A 17875-nucleotide genomic window follows, 5' to 3' on the forward strand; every position below is an offset into this window, starting at 1 on the left:
TTTTACTATTTCTTTTGGAGAGGGTTGGACATGCTAATAGGTTACTCAGGAATTAAGCATGTTATCAATTGTTGATCGTTAGATTTCGTCAAATTGATTTAAACCATTAGATTTTTCTTTATTTTAATCTAAAATACTTTCAACTAGTATGGTATTTTTGCAAAGAGGGATCTGACTCACGCCTTTCTTCTTCCAAATCTGGTCTGCAATTCTCGGTAACTCATCTCCTGCTCAGGCCTTTCTCTCCCTCTTACTCATTTCTTCTTTTCTGGATAGAGTCAAGGAAGTCTCATTAATTTATCCAAGCCATGGCTGCTTGTTCCTAAAAGCAACACCGGAGATATCAAGCAAACTAAAAATATCATGACAAGATAAGCCCCCGGTAGTTATCAGAGCGCAATCAGAAATGCTTGATTTAACCATCTGAAGAGGTCAACTAATCTTCTTCTCTTTCAGGGGGAAGACCACATGGCAACAACACTTTCTGCATAAAATTGTAACGTTCTTTTCCTATGGATTCATTTTCTGCAATGGCAAAGTATGCTAGTATGGGGTAGTGGCCAACATAGGAAGCATAGCTGTCACGCTGGATATTCACCGCCCATTCAAATTGATTAAAGTCAGCATGTCCAGTGCCAACATATTTAGCTTGGAGATGCTCAAGCTAGGAATTAATGTTAAACCAATCACTCTGACTGCATATCTACCAATCATATAATAATCTGCTACCTGTTTTCCGTGAAATTCCTAATTCATCGCTGCTGCTCTCCTACCAGAGTTCTTGCAAAAGAAGGATGTAGTGGGCAACCACTACCTCCCTCATTTCTTCTTTTTTCTTCTTCTTCTTCCCCCTTTTCCAAACCTGGTCTCCAACTCTGGGTGACCAATCCTCTGCTCACGCCTTTCTCTCCCTCTTCCTCATTTCTTCTTTCTTCTTCTTCTTCTTCTTCTTCTTCTTCTTCTTCTTCTTCTTCTTCTTCTTCTTCTTCTTCTTCTTCTTCAAACCTGGTATGCAATTACCTAATACCTTGGCTCAGTGAATTATCATCAAGCTAGAGACCAGCACACAAGCAAGCAGTAAACTCATTAATTCAAGGCAGAAATTCAAATACTGCATATTCTGCACATCATATGGCTCATAAGGCTGAAAACAAGTGACCGCATGCAATAGCAGTGGGAGAGACGAAAGAGAGAGAGAGAACCTAAAACGATCTCCAACGAAAATTAAAAAAGGGAGAGACGTTAGCAGTAGTAGAGAGAGACGTAGCTTCTCCCACCGGATCAATATATAGCAGCAGCAGAGAGAGATGTTAACTTTAGAAGCAGAAATAACAAAAAAGGGAAAGTGAAGGAGAGAGAGAGAGAGAGAAAATGAGTTTTATCAGGTAAAGTTGTATTTTGTCAAGTCAGATGTCAGGTATTTAGGTTGTATGTACTTCTTGAAAAAAATGGTTTTTCATATATGTTATAAAATGATGATTACATATTTATACCTATACACAATTGCTGACTGGACTCTTAACTCTCTATCCTAACCATGTGATAACAGGTAGTTGATTATGAATTTGTTACATGGGTCTTGATATAGTGTATCACAGTGTTAAGTAGTATGCTACGGTGGCTTGTCCCTAATAAATAGTATATTTTATCAATGGTGTAGATTTAAACCTTCTAATCTAATGGTCAATAAATGTTAGCACACCTTCTTCCTAGGTGACCCGCTAGCATTCCCAGCCGTTTCCCTATTTTTTTTTTTTTTTGTTTTGCTTAGTTTTCTCATTTTTCTTCTCTCTCTCTCTCACACACACACACATGTGAGGGATTGAGAGTGGGTCTCCCCTTTTTTTTGTTCACTATGGGTGGGCCTCCCTCTCTCTTTCTTATGTGAGATTGAGAGTGGGTCCCACTTTTTTATTTATATATTTTATTATTTTTATGTGAAGGGTTGAGATGTATTTTTTATCAATTAATTTTTGGTGCACAGTCGGGTCAAAATTTGGTGCCTACATCAAGCATTTAGAAACAACAAAGGGTTATCAAGGTCTCTTTTCTTGCAATCGATCTTTTATAAGAAAGGGATTGAAAAAAAAAAAAAAAATGGACAAAATGTTATCGTATCCATTAATGCTTCTTTGGTAGGAACTCTGTTCCTTGCATATGCAATGATCGGTATCCTACTCCTCTAGTGAGAAAAATTGTAAAATTGAAAAAAAAATAAAAAAAAAAAAAAAAAAAAAAAAAAAAAAGAAGCAACAAGAAGAAATTATGGAAATATATTTTCAATATGGAATGTACATTATTCAAGCAATAGAGAATTTGAATCCAAATATATATTACATTGGAATTAGAACTTATGGGAGTGTTTCCAAAGCAGTGCTACCTACCGGCCATATCATAGACTTGAAAAAGTTCCATCCATTGGAAGGCGAGGAAAAAGTTAATTAAGAAAGCTTTAGGAATGAGACATGCATACTAACATAAATAAGGCATTGAAACATTGTCAAACTGTACGAGTTCTGCTCCCATCCACAATGTATGTTTCTTGTTTATGAGTATATGGAAAAAGGAATCTTAGCATGTATCTTGACCAATCAAGTAAAGGCGGTAGAGTTGGATTGGCTGAAAGGAGTAAATGTCATCAAAAGTGTGGCCAATGCTTTGTCTTACTTGCGTCATGATTGTATTCCACCAATAACTCATCAGGATATTTCAAGCAAAAATATATTGCTAGATTTGGAACTTGAGGCTCGGGTATCCAATTTTGAATTACAAGACTATTAAAGCCAGACTCACTAATTGGACGTCACTTGAAGGAACTCATGGGTATATTGCTCCAGGTAAGTAAATTTTTTCCCTGCTATATACTGTTTTTTATTGTTGTTTAAGATTTCTTTATTTTCACTTCAATATTTAAGACCTAGGACTTTTTTTGCTCGATTGTGCTATTGAATTATTATATTTTGAAAGAAAAAAAAAAATCTTATCCGAACTTTAAGAGATTTAGCACACAATCATAAAAAATTTGATAAAAAAAAATGTTTTAGTTTCTTTTAATTTCAATCAGTTTAAGTAATAGGATGGATATTTACATGTCCTATTGTTATGATATTTATATGTTGCATAATAAATTCTTAAATTTTCCATCAGTAAATGCCCTTTAGATTATTTTTTTTTTTAATTTAAGCTAATGCATATATAAATTAGGATGTATATAAAAATATTTTATTTAAATTGAGTAATTCAATAATGAATTTAAATAATATTGTAAATTTCTTATATCCCCTTTGATTTCTTGGTTGCCATAAAGAATCTAGGCAAAACATTATTGTAAATAAACAAAAGGAATTTCAAAATCCCAAAGGCAACTGAATTGGAAAGGGACCTTCGCCTCAAGAAGCATATGGTTGTGAGTTTGACTCCTCTTACCTCCTTGGGGCCACTTACATGGGGGTGTTTAGTATTCTTTACTGCTTTCAGTGAAAGTTGAATGGTTCTCATTTAATCCCGGTATGGCCTGGTCCATGCGGTTGCGGGATCAATATGGGCCTACCAGACTAGTCAGGTTGAAGGCCTGGATATCCATCATCAGAAAAAAAAAATAATAATAATAAAATAAAATAAAGGAATATCAGAAGTATAAAAGGGGAAAAAATAAAAATAGGAGATTGAAATTACTCGTTTGGAGTGAAAAAATAAGCACAACTATATTCGTAAGTTACCCTTTTATGTTGTGGTAAATTATTTGCTTTTTCCAAATTCGTATATAGAAGTAAGAATCCCTAGCACTTCTGCGCTTTCCTATGGAATTAGAAACAAGTTACAATAGCTACAATTCTTTTTCAATGCCCAATGTTGTAGGACTCTAGGCCAACCCTACAGAATTTTATTAATTAAGTCAAGTACATATGGTTGTTGCACCACACCTTACCCTCCTTTCAATCCCAAAATAACCTTAGGCCACCCTTAATTTTGAATTTATTTAAACAAAGTGCAAAAATGAAAATATATTTGGTTAGTTGGTAGAGGGCACATGCAGCCTATCCACAGACCTAAAAACAGCCCCTCAGATTTTATTTTTTATTTTTATTTTGGGGGGTGAGGGGGTTTATGTAGAGTTCTTGATAATCTCTACTCAAAGGATCTCTACCATATTGGCCCAACATGAGTTTAATGTTTATTTTTTATTTTCTACCATTAAACCAAACTTGGCAAAATTGATATATCATTTTGATATGCTTTATAATTGACAAGTTTAACACATGTAAGCTAAAGTTATTATGAGTAGACAGTGATGTAGACAACATGTCCTCAAAATTGTTAGCACCGACTAAAAGGACCAGAACTAGGTGGCCCAATCTTGATGATTATTCAAGCAAACCCTATTTCTACCATATGGCATGTTAAATGGGGATGTAATATTTGTGGACAAGAGGAATAGGTTCCCCCTCCCCCCTTCCTATTTGGAATTGTATTTTGACACATGGCCAAATTTATCTACTAATATGAATAGTATATAAACAATTTTTACTTATACAAAATATGTATAGATAGGGTGCTAGTGTCAAAAGCCACAATACTCACTAGTAATGAAGAAATATTGGCCACAAGTTTCCTCTAAAACCATACAGAAATTTAATTATTCACATCAGCCACCATTTTTTATCCAAGTGTCCTATTGGATGGGACACAAATTTGTGGAGAGGTAGCCCAAGGTCTCATGTTCACATGTGAAGTTTAATCTCAAGGAGTCTGCCAGTGGATAAAGGGTAAATTATTGAATTTGAGCTTTAAAATTGACACCTGATGAGTCGAGTCCATACCTTTTTCTATAGTATCCATTGTTTGGAATATATTGTAGTTTCTTGTTTCTATTTTAAAACTATTTAATGTCTTATTTATACACTTTCACTAAGCCTTTTGTTTTCTTCCCTTGTAGAGCTTGCCTACACTATGGCTATAACTAGAAATGTGATGTATATAATTTTAGAGTACTAGCACTAGAAACAACAATGGGAAGGCATCCAAGGGAAGTCATCTCATCTTTAATGTCATTAGTTGGCCAAAAGATGCAATGCATCCTTCTTTTTCGAAAACATTTGTAATTATGATTTCTCTATTTTAAAATGTACACTTAGCAATGATAGTTATCTGATTTTAATTTTACCAAATGAGGTTTTTCTATTGTCAATTCAAGTCACATTGATCCCTTTCTTATTTTGGAACTTAAAAGTGGCTGTTGAAGTTGAACGAAGCCACAAAGGCTGCTCTTTTGTTTCACTCATCTTGCATTGACAATTGATTCCAAGGGGTTCCCTTATCACCTCCTCAATTATGTGGTAACATTCTACAACTTTTTTTTTGTAGTGACATAAAGACTCAAATTCTGGTTTATGTGATATTGTTACAAAGTGAGGAAATTTTCTGCTATCTGATATTCCCTTTGTATCCACAAAATGATGCATCAAATAACCCTGATCCAACATTTTGCATGAAACTAAATTACAATTAAAGACGATAAAATGCCAAATAAGTTGGGATCCATACTGGTTCTTTTACTTCTCAATATATGATTTTTGCAGTAGATATTTCTTGGACAAATGGTGTTCATCATTGTTGTTGCAGAGATTTCTGAGGTATCAGTACTTCCATTGCTACAAAATGTTTTAATTGTCCTTCTCTGTTACATTGATTTTTCTTGTTCATAATATGTTCAAAGTCTATAATTTAAAGGCTTAAAGGTAGTAGTGCTTAAGCGTTGCCAATATATAAACATCCTAGTTAATCTGAACTGTTAATCTTCTCCTACATAATCTAAGCCGTCCATTGCTTTGAACTGATTACTGATTGTTTCGATGGACAAGGTTTTCGCTTTTGACGGTGCAAGTGAAAAAAAAAAAAAGAAAAAAAGAAAAAAAGAAAATAAGGAAGAGGGAAATTGTAGTGTTTAACAATTTCAAGTCTCTCTAAAGCCATCATCCGCCATGAAAAAAGAGAGCTTAAAGAAGCTCTTTAGAGTTCTGGAGTATCTGTTGCTTTGTTCTGTGTTTTTCAAGGGTTTTTTACGTTTTAGGGAATGCCCTTCGTCTACATGTTTTTGGAGTGGAGGTCAAGAAGATATTCTATTAACTTCTGTTGGATTGAAGGAGCAAATATCAAGTTTTGATGGAGGAAATTTTTTTCTTAGCTCAAAGATGGGTCTTCATCTACTTGTTTTTGCACTTTAGGGTTTTTGTTTATTTGTTTTCTATTTGTGGTAGTTATGGATGTCAATTCAGCTGCTAGGGATTGAAATAAGTTGTGTTTAATCGCTTGGCAACGGCACAGTGCAGTCTGTGCCTACTTAACCCCAGGAAATCAGTTTACACTCGCAGGCTAGGAAGTATAACAAGAACCCGTGCCCCTTCCTTCATAGAAAATTTTCACCACCATCGAGCATCGACGGGATCGCTTCGAAGCTTTCTTACAGGCCTGCCAATGACTAGAGTTTCAGTGGTCCTTCTTCCATGCCACGTAGATCTAACCCTAACATGTAGGGGGCCGGGCGTTTAACTCCATGGGCTGGAATCATGGTACTGATGCACCTAGATTAGCTAGGGTTTCTACAAATGAAGGAGAAGAAGAAACCGACTGTGTCTATAACAACCACTAATGAAGGCATTAGATCAATTGAAGGTTTAGATTAATTATAAGATCAACAGTTCATGTTAAATGTGGTGTTCAGAAGTTAACAACAACTACCTAGCGCAGTTGGTGAGCTGTGATGTGCAAAAAAACCCATGCTCACTAGGAGGTCTCGAGTTCGAGTCTCCTAGCTGTTACCTACCTACTTCCCTCCATACCTATCAAAAAAAAAAAAAACCACCTAAGCTCTGTATCAACCGTGTCCTAGGCGTTAAAATTGCTGTTAAGTGACTATTTTGTCATCAAATTCTATTTCCGATTCCACTTTGACACGCATAAACATATTATTGTTGACGTTCATGGCTTAGAAAGAAAAATAATGCCCCTTGCGCTTAGATGGGATATGGGCCTTGGATAAACCTCATCACTCAGAGAGAGTTCCACCGTGAGTCACTTGAATATGTCTCTCTCTCTCTCCACTATCTAAACTCAAAATCCTACACCAATTATTACCCCAAAAAAATAAAAGTATCGCAATTTAAACTCAAAATATATATATAATATCATCCTTTATGCTAAAACTCAAACTCCAGTTCTGTTATTTGTGCTGTCTCTGGTCCTGTTCGTCATCATCTCGCTCTTCTTCAATTGGGTATGATCAACGTTCTTGGGAGGATGAAGCGTTTTGAACAATTGCAGCAAGTGCTCGACGAAATGTCTAAGAGAGATGGTTGAATCACCGAGAGAACGTTTGCCATTATGGTGCACATATGCAGGGGCTCACAAAGTGGGAGAAGAGATCGACAATTTTTGCAGGAGGAAGGAGATTGGCCTCGAACTTGATTTTTCCAGACCCTTCGGATGTCGCTTTGTGGATACAAACATGTGGAAGCTACAGAGTTCCTCTTTCACTCCAAGCAGAAAGAATCCCCCCTCGATAGAAAAACCCTCAAACATAATTCTAAATGGGTTGTGCGCAAAGATTAAAGTATCGGTACCGGTCGTCGTATCAATCGGCCAAGATTAAAATACGTATCGGAAGGTATCGTATCGTATTGGAGATACGCTAAGATACGCTAAAGATACGCACATAAATGGATATGAAACATTTTTTTATACACTTTTGCATAAAAAAATAGTTAAAAAAAGTTATATATAACATTTATTATGCATAAACAGTAAATTGAGAGTATCGCACTAAGAATCCAAGGTTTGTAGTTGTCCCATAAATGTAAATCCTTGTTCCAAACCTTGATCTCCACTTTAGTTAAAGAGAAAAATGGTTGGCAGTAACTTTGGAACAAAAACACCTCAAAAAATTGTGTTTTTCTAAAAAATTACCCATTTTGGCCATTTTATGACTGTATCGGTACGTATCGGTGTGTATCGGTCGATACATATCGATACGCACCGATACATACTGATACATATCGATACATACCGAAACGTACATTTCACTTCAATTTTGAATTTTTCATAGAGTATCGGTACGTATCGGTGAGTATCGGTGTGTATCGGTGGTGTATCGTAAGATACGTATCGATACAAAAGGGTTTTAAAAATTTCACGTATCGTATCGGTCAGTATCGTTTCAGTAAGGATCGATATGGATATGTATCGGCCGATACAGTACGATACGGACCTATACTTTAAACCATGGTTGTGCGTTTTGGGGAGGTTATGTGAAACCTAGAGCTGAACGGTGCCGCAGAGGCTAAGTTGAAGACGGATACAATAGTGAGAGGGAGCTTGGGTTGGAACGAGTGTGAGATGAGAGAGAACAAAAGGGGTTGTCTAAAGGGATGGGGGTATTTTGGAATTGAAAAAAAAAAGAGTCACTTAACAGCAATTTTAACGCCTAGGACACGGTTGATAGAATCTTGTGCTATGGGGGGAGGAGAGTGAATTATTTCAAAAACCATGGGAAAACTTGATATTTTCCCAAAGTTCAGGGAGGGGAGTGATAATTCCTAAAAACAAAAAAAAAACACTTAAGGGTTGCTACCACTCACCCATAATTTAATCTCATAGTCATTTTTCTTTTTCCTCTTTACACTTTGTCATCACAGTGTTTCCCTTGATTTCCTTCAGAGTGAAATTATAGCAAAGATTGAAGCCAAGGCATCTCTGTTGAGACACATAAATGAAAAACCGAATATAATAGTTTATTTGGTTCAAATTGCAACAAATTATGACTGTTGCTTATTCCGATATATGTTAAAATTTAGTATTATCCTGATGAATAGTCATTTGGTTCTTTGCAATGATGAAATTCATGCAATGTCATTCCTTGGCACTAGGGCAGTCCTTGGTATTTATTTCACTTGGTTGAACCATCTCATGCTCAAATAGTCCAGAAATTGGAATAGCATGCCATGGGTGGATTCATTAGCCATAGTTTTGCTTTGCTGTTTGGAGGGATTTTTGTTGGTTCAATGTATTTTATCGTGTTTTACTCGAAATTGATTTCTTGGAAGAATGATTTAGTACATTTTTGTGGTGTACCAGAAGTTTGTTGCTTCTATACACAGCAGGTCTATTCCATGGGATTTTCAGCAACTATGGAGTCATTTTTTCTCAGTTAGATGAGATCACGTGCAGGATAACTCAATGCGGAAGAGGAGGAATTCAGGTCATATTTCTCTGTTGATTAAATATGACATGCAGAATGCAAAACTGAATGACTGGTGTGGTGAGATTGGTTGGAGACCTGAATTGTTGTAGAAGTTTGGGGCTGGAAGCTAGACCGAGCATTTCGAGGTTCATTTTTGAGATTTTTTGGTGTAGGCTTTCTATGGGGTGGTGAAAACTTAACGTGGACGACTGTTCACTGAGGAATCCAGATCGAGAAGGTGTTGGTGATGTGTTGAGAAATTGTAGGGGTGAAAGTAGTTAGTTTCATTTTGGGTATATGTACTAATTATTTGGCTGAGTTTGCTGGCTGTTTGATGGGATTGATCAAGCCAAGACCAAGAGGTGGAGGCCCAGTGGATTGAAATTGATTCAACAGCAGTGGTGGTGGCGATCCAAACAAAAGCAGTTCCTTGGTGTGCCTTGCAACATTGGAATGCTGTCCAACCGTACCTTACAAGCATAAACTAGAAGATTTCTCATTGTTTTAGGGAAGCAAGCTTGATTGCTGACTATTTAGCAAAGAATGCAGCAAAGACAGGGACGTCAAGCCATAGTTGCAACTTTCCCAGCCATATATGGGAGGAGATTCGCCATGATGCGGGATCTCGACCCCATTATAGATTTTTCTGAAGGCTTTTCTTAGTATCCTACTGATGGCAATGCCGAAGGTGGGATCTCTTGATCTTGCCAATTTTTTGAGTTCTCTGTTTGTATATTCTTTTTCATTATTCTTTTAATAAAATTGGATATCTAGAAAAAAAAAAAAAAAAAGAATTGCACAGCGGAAGTTTTGGCTTAGAGGGGAGCAATGTCACTAGTGTCTGTTTTTCAACCTAACTCTCCATATTTTCTTTCTTTTGAAGTTAATTGGGATGCCCAATAGAGGACTAGATACAGGTTCATGTAGGCCAATTTTATTTATGTTGGTTTAGAGAGTCTACTGAAACTATGCTGAAGGTGAATTTCAATCCAAATTTAATTTCTCCTTCACCCTATTGATGGCTATGTTGAAAGTCAGGTGGTAGGAAGCTTATGTATCTTTGCTTAGTTTGGTTATGCATGGACTATAATCTGGTACATTTTCACTTTTATTTTTCTTTAATATACTTTGCTGAACTTTGCAGCTCACAGGTTCAAAACTTGGAAACAACCTCTTCTGTGAAGCAAGGGATAAGCCTGCATACACACTTGCCCCTCCCAGACCTTGCAGTAGCAGGAGCCTCGTGCATCGGGTTGCTCTAAATACTTTGCTAAACTTTAGCAAAAAAAAGTAAAGTCATGTGCTCATCTCAGTGTGTCAAGTTGATAAGAGCTATGGCCTGAAGGTAAACCAGATGTTATAGAAGCCTGCTTCTTTGCTCTAGAAAGCGGAAATGGTATTTTGTACTCTTTAATGTTTTTCTTTTTGGTCCTTCTTACTCATTTCAATTTACTTGGACAGAGAACTGTAAGAATTAGGATAGTCATTTGTCATATAGAGGCGATTACTATCACTCTCTTATACTCACCCTTGTCCATGTCCTCGTCCTCCCTACCCCACACCCTCTCCTCCCATTCAAACCCCTACCTGATAGAAATGAAAAAATTATAACTAGTAAAATTTTGTGACTATTTTCGGGATCGAGTGACTGAAGTGGTGGACCTCACTGTCTGAATTTGCAATAGAAGATCGCAAAGCTTGACAAAGTTCTATTAAAAAACAGTGCAGGAGGCATTGTTTGGTTTTGGGTTGGAGTGCACGACCACCTGTTCAAAACAAAGTAGAGGAGGGTTGTTAATCCTCTCTCTCTCTCTTTTTTTTGTAAATTTTTTTACTGTAAACACGATCTATATCTCAACCTAAAGAAACTAGGATGTTCTACGATTAGCTATATACAACGGCTAACATGCCAGAGCAAGGTGGGAAAAAGGCTTGCCTTCACCCTTGGCGAGAGTAAGCATGCGTCAGAATCAAGCTGAAAAATTACAGCACTCACGTTAGTGCAACGGTGCTCTATGATCTGCTTTACTCCGCCTAAGTGCTTGCTGTAGTTGCTAAAGGTGAGAAGCCATGTATTAAAGAATGCATCTTTAGGGCAAACTAATAATACAAAGCTTTCTCAAGATTATAAACCTAATTCTCTCTCTAACGCATTATTTACTCTTCCATATTGTCTCTAGTGTTTAACATTTGCGATTTCTGGCTGATCCATATCCTCCATGACTTGTGAGCTGTGCAGAGTAGTCTCTATTCATGTTTGAAACCAAAAAATGGGAAACCCCAATAAAGTACAATACAGAGAAGTGAGGCATGCCCTTTTAATGGACTAGGTAGGATTGCCGTTCCTCTGCTGATTCTAATCACTGCTTGTAAGAGTAGACATGGTCATTGTTGGCCAAAATGTGAAGTTTTTGTAAGCTTCATTGTTCAAAGCTTCTTTGAGGCCATTTGTTGGCATAATATTAACAACAAATGTAACCCTGAGTTGGGAAAAGAATTAGGGCTGGGCTGACCTTAGTCAAGTTTATGGACCTTATTTCTATTTAAAATGAGGGAGAATGATGCTACTCACTTTTGTTCTCATGCTCAAACACATGGGGAAGTGGAAGTGGAGGTGGGGCAGGTCATCATGACCATCTTTTGACAGCCGACTTCCACTTCCCTATGTGTTTGTGCGTGGGGTACACAAATAGTTAGCGTTTTTCTCTAGATTAAAATGAATAGAAAATATGAACTTAAAATAGTAAAAACACATTCCAATTCATAAAACAATTAAAAAAATTATTTTGGTATATAAAACACGTAAAACTTTCCTCTTCTCTTGGGAGAGAAAATAAGAAATCTTTGCAACTTCAATCATATCCATTCATTATACTTGTGCCTATTAAACAGGCTAAACAACAAGTTACAACCGTACACTGCACAATCCCACTCCACACTCCACACTCCACGTAATTCTAGCTCCTATAACTTCTATCCACTTCCCATAACCTTAGATATTTAGTTATATAACTACCAAACACTCCACCGTGGCAATAACTCCTACCCCCATACAAATGCAATAACAATAATAAACAATCCAATAATAATAATAATAATAATAATAATAATAAGGGTAATTTACAACACCACCCCTAGCGAATGCCACTATTAGAGAGACATCCCCTACATAATACCAAATTATGCTTGTACCCCCTACTGTCAGTCTCTTTTAAGTGAGGATATGAATTGATATTTTTAGCCTTTTGTCTAAAACACATAAAGGGTATTTCCAAAAAAAATCTGAGAGTTATCCTTCTAAGATCATTCTTCAAATCAGGAACCCTTGATGGAGATGAAGATTCTGTAGGGATTTGCTCGACCATTTCTTCTCGGCATTGGATGGTATGAATAAACCAGAAAATAAACAGGGTAAGAAATTTGGCTTATATGGTTTAAATGGTCCTTTTGTCTTCTCTTATCCATGGAAGGAGCAAAAAAGGGGGGGGGGGGGGAAGGTGAAAAGGCTTTAACAATGATGAAACCTTGGATTTTGGGACTCCCTCTTCACGCTGGATGAAAAATACTCGATCAGAGAGAGAGAGAGAGAGAGAGATGGATTTGTTGCTTTATACTCATTTCCTAATTCCCTCCACTCGACCGATTAACAGATGATTAGGCTTTTACTTCCGGTTTCAGTGGAAGAGCTCTATTATGAATTGCTGGAATTGGGTTTCTACCAAGCCGTATCAATGCCTGCAATATCAATCTGATCTTATGCTCACAAAACCATCTCTATAAAACCCAGTAATTTTCGTTATGGAGTCTCTTTTAACCACTTTAGTTGCAGAAACAGTGTTTGTTGTCGTATCAAGACAGAAACCAAACTTTCAGCTCAAAGATTTTCCAGACTTGAGTAAAAAACGCTTAAAAAGCCAAATCTTCACAACATCAATCTCCCAAGTCGGAAACCAAAATTTCTACATATCTTCTCCTTCTACGTTAGTAGGTAAGTTGCACTTCCCTCCTTCAACTGTTTTAGACCCTTCCAAATTCTTGAAGAAACCTGTTGTAGAAGACGCCGGCGATGGCATGTCCTTGGCCTTACAAATGTTCTTTGATTTGGGGAAGAAGAAGAAGAACGATAAGGGTATACTTGGTAGCTTACATATTATGAGGGTATTTTGGTATTTTAAAAAAAAAAGTAGTCCATATGATGTTAGCATTTAAGGTATATTCCCTAACAGATACTGTCGGTAGGGGGTACGAGCGTAATTTGGTATTATGCAGGGTGTGTCTCTCTAATAGTGGAATTCTCTAGGGAAGAAGAAGAAGAAGAAGGAAGTTAGGTACGTAACAGCAGGTAGAACAGTCCTGATTCAATCCTCCCTTTCTTCCATTCCTTCTTATTTAAAGTCTTATTTTGCTTTTCCAAAAGTGATTTGCAGGAAACTTGACTCCAACTATTTACGATTCTGGAATGGAGACACGGGTAAGACGAAGAAATTGCATCTTATTGGATGGCACAAGATTTGCTTGCCTAAACATTTGGGGGGCCTCGGCCTTAGAGATTTCGAATCTCAAAATAACGCCCTCCTTAAACTGGGGTGGAGGTTGCTCACTAATGATGAGAGCTTGTGAGCTAAAACTCTACAGGCAAAATATTTTAATAAGTGCTCTATTTTTCATGAAAAAACTTTAAAGAAGGGGTCAATGTGTTGGAATAGCATTGTAAGTATCCTACGAATTTTGAAGAATATGGTTGTGTGTAAAATTGGAAATGGTAAGAATACTTTCTTTTGGACTAATCCCTAGATTCATAATCTTCATGCCCCTATCTCTGATTTTAACTTAACAATTCCCCCACAACTAGCTCTTCAAAATTAGTGATTTTCTTGAAGACAATTGTTGGAATTTTAGACTCATAAATTTTCTATCTTCCTACTTTCATAGCTACTAGTATTTTCCAAATCCCCATATCCCTCGATGAAGATAGATGGTGGTGCCATCTCTCTAAGGAGGGGTCTCTCCTAACTAATATAGCTGCCAATTTCTTAAGGAATGTTTTGCTAACAAGTTTTAATGGATGCTCAAACAGGTGTGTTTGCTCATCTCCATGCTCTTAATGGTGGTGCTTTTTTTGGAAAATCAATATCCATCCCAAGTTTAAGCTCTTCCTATGGAGATTAATCCACGATGGGATTGCTACCAAAGATAACCTGTTAAAAATGGATGGTTTTAGACCCTCAGTGTGGTTTCTGCAAAAGTAGTCATGAATCTTTGTGGCATGTTCTCTTGGACTATGAGTTTACCAAAAGGATCTGGGATGCCAGCCGTTTGGGCCTTAGAACAGACCGATTATCTGTCTCATCTTTTAAGTCTTTACTTATGTACTTTTTTAATTCTAATAAATTCCTAGAAATAAACTTATTTTCTTCTTTTCCACTTTCATGATTGTTTGTTGCTGCATTTGGAATCATAGAAACAAGGTTATCTTTAACTCTGAAAAACCAAACCCAAATGTCATTCTTAAAGATTATTTTTTGGATGACTAATGGTTTGGTTGATAAAAGGGATTAACAACAGGTATGCAATTCTACATCACCCTCTTCTCTCTCCCTCTCCTATCAGCATAGAACACTTGTTGTCATAAGCTTTGCTGATAGAACTAGTAATGTCTCTGGTTGCGTGGTAGCTTTTTTTAATAGGAACAAATGTGTCTTATTCAAGGCTAATTATTTGATGACAGGAGAAAGTGGTAAGGCCACAGCAAAAATGTTGCTTTTCAGGTTAGCTACATCACAGGAGAAGCAATGGCGAGTGGGAGAAATTTAGAGTAATGAGGATCTGTCCCATTTTTTGAATCTCTCATCTATTGCTTCCCTTATTTGTTGGACTTGGATAACTATACCTCTTAGACTAGGGGTAAGGGTGTCAATCGGTTAGGTTCCAAATGATGATATGGTGGACCATAACCGAACCGAGAATTGGTTCCATATTTAGATACTCAAACCGAATCAATTCGGTTCTATTCGGTTTCGGTTCAATTCAGTTCTGATATTTGGTTTTAATTCGGTTCTATACCTCAGTTTTAATTCGGTTATGAAAAACGATGCCACTTTTGAACCATGACTGTGATGGACCAAAGGCCATAATGGGCTCAAGTTACCGACTCAGTTCTCCAATGTTTGTCTTACACATTCCATCAATCATAAAGTCTCTTCAGCTAATCATTCAAAATCACCAATTAAATATAATAAAACCCATCAAAATCTGACCATAGCATAGTCAAATCATGTATCAGTTTACAATCTACCGAATAAAATTGCAAATGTCATTCTCAAGTAAGATCTAAGCTAGAATAAAAAAAAAATGCATAATAACATGTCCAACGCGCCCAGCATCCTCTAAGGGTCAAAAAATCCCTCCTAAGTCTTAGCGATAGTAGGGTTTTTTTTTTTTTCTTTTCATTTTTTGGTTTTAACTTTTAAGAGAAATTTGATTCGGTTTCGATTCCGGTTCCGAACCAATGGTTTTAACATCCTAAACCAAAACTAAACTGAACCGAATAGCAATACTCACATACCCAAACCAAATATGAACCAAATTTATTCGATCCAGTTCGGTCCAGTAAATTGGGCTCGGTTTTGGTTTTGGTATTCGATTTCGGTTTGAAACTGACACCCTTAATTAGGGGTGGAATGATTAAGAGATTTCATTTTTTGTCTCAAAGCACAAAATACTATGGTTTTGACTACTAAAGGGTTATCTAGAGAGGGTATGTGTAGGAAATGCTCTCTCATTACTTTTGACTTTTTGTATCTCCTAAATCATTGTAATATTGTTTTGGCAAAAGTTTTTCTGGTCGGCACTACAGCAAACAATATAGTTGGTCGGGACTAATCTCATCATTTTAAATGGAATCCAAATATTTCAACTGTCTGTTATAATACTTATCCAAGACTCAGGACATTGTTAGCAACATCTTCAAGACTCAAGACACCCAACCCTAGGTCAAGCATACCGTCTCCCGGCTTTCCATCATCTCAGCCATTGAGCGAAGACCAACTCCGGCTGTTAGACAGCTCTAGTAAGGCCCTGCATTATCTCTCTCCTTCTCGCATGGTACTCTTGGTCTCGCTCTTTGGTCTCTCGAATATCACCCCCGTTCTCTCTCTATCGGCATGTACCTGTTCCCTCTCTCTTGGTCCACCCTTTCTGATTCTCAGATAGATACAAAAGATATATTTTCCTTTTCCCTTGGAACCCACTCGTTCACATACTCAATCGAGACTATCAGAGCTTAGGTTCTTCTCCTCATTTTCCACCTTTTTCTTTTCCCTATGATAGTTTGCCCAAGGGTCTTTGTTCAAATCATATCAAACCTTCAAGTTTTTTGACCAAAGGGATAGATTTTTTATTTTTTATTTTTTCTGTACAAACAGAAGGGATAGATTGAAGGTTGTTTCAGAGGACAATTAAATTCTTTTAACAGTTTTAGTCATGTGACTAACAATGCTGGTGCTTCGAATTTCAAATAATGATCATCGAAACCGGAACAGAGAGTACCTTACCCATCCGTCAATCCAAATTATTCTAAATTTTACGTCTTCCGAACAATTCCTGATATTGAATTTGTCAACTAAATTTCAGACAAGTCCACAGGGGGTAGACGAAGATTTACACGATGGAGTCGCTGAAGGTTTGGACTTTATCTTCCCACTCCATTAAGCACTTAATCAACTTTGCTTCTGCAACAACCAGAAGAACCATATCACCCATGGCGGTCATCAGGTGTTGCTCTTCTACCTCTTCATCCACTGCTCGTAATAGGAGAAGGTCATCCTCTTCTTTTTTCTTCTTATTCTTTGTAGAACCATATCACCCATGGTGGTCATCAGGTGTTGCTCTTCTACCTGTTTATCCTCTGCTCGTAATAGGAGAAGGTCATCCTCTTCTTTTTTCTTCTTATTCTTTGTAGAACCATATCACCCATGGTGGTCATCAAGTGTTGCTCTTCTACCTCTTCATCCTCTGCTTGTAATAGGAGAAGGTCATCCTCTTCTTTTTTCTTCTTATTCTTCTACCTCTTCATCCTCTGCTCGCATTAAGAGGGCAAACCCTTCTGACAGAGACTCCACTCCCGCTTCCTTCACTAACAAAAATGATGGTGAGCAGGTTGGGGAAGAGACGAGGGGACAGAAGATGAAAAACGGAAATGGCCGTCAATCAATGAAACATTCCAAGAAGAAAAGAGTATTCATGATCCTTGTTCATACATATACACCATATATATTTCTAATATAAATAATATTCCACATCAACGTACTAAAATCTTGTACTTCTAATCAACGACTCAAAAACGTACCCCTAACAAGATTACTAAATGGGTTGAGAGGCCAGAAAACCTCGACCTGTTTGTTTTTTTCTTAAAAAAAAACCTCCCTGAAAACCGAAATAGAAATGGGGTAAAAGCTTCTAAAAAATCAATTCTATCATTTTTTCAGTTTTTTGAAATAGAAATGGGGTAAAAGCTGTATGATAAGTGTAGTTCAATTTTTTATTTTATTGAAATGAATCGGCACTTTTTAGGTCTTAGAATCCATTTTTTGAAGCATGAAAAGCAAGGTTCTCACACTTAGAATCGGTTTTAAGAAAAAG

General features: G+C 36.9%; 1 pseudogene; it reads right to left on the minus strand.

Moving 5' to 3' along the window:
• Positions 1 to 421: 421 nt before the first annotated feature.
• On the minus strand, positions 422 to 16996 carry LOC122060687 (annotated as a pseudogene).
• Between the last annotated feature and the right edge of the window lie 879 nt (positions 16997 to 17875).

Source organism: Macadamia integrifolia, chromosome 14 (assembly GCF_013358625.1).
Source record: "Macadamia integrifolia cultivar HAES 741 chromosome 14, SCU_Mint_v3, whole genome shotgun sequence".
Classification (NCBI taxonomy): domain Eukaryota; kingdom Viridiplantae; phylum Streptophyta; class Magnoliopsida; order Proteales; family Proteaceae; genus Macadamia; species Macadamia integrifolia.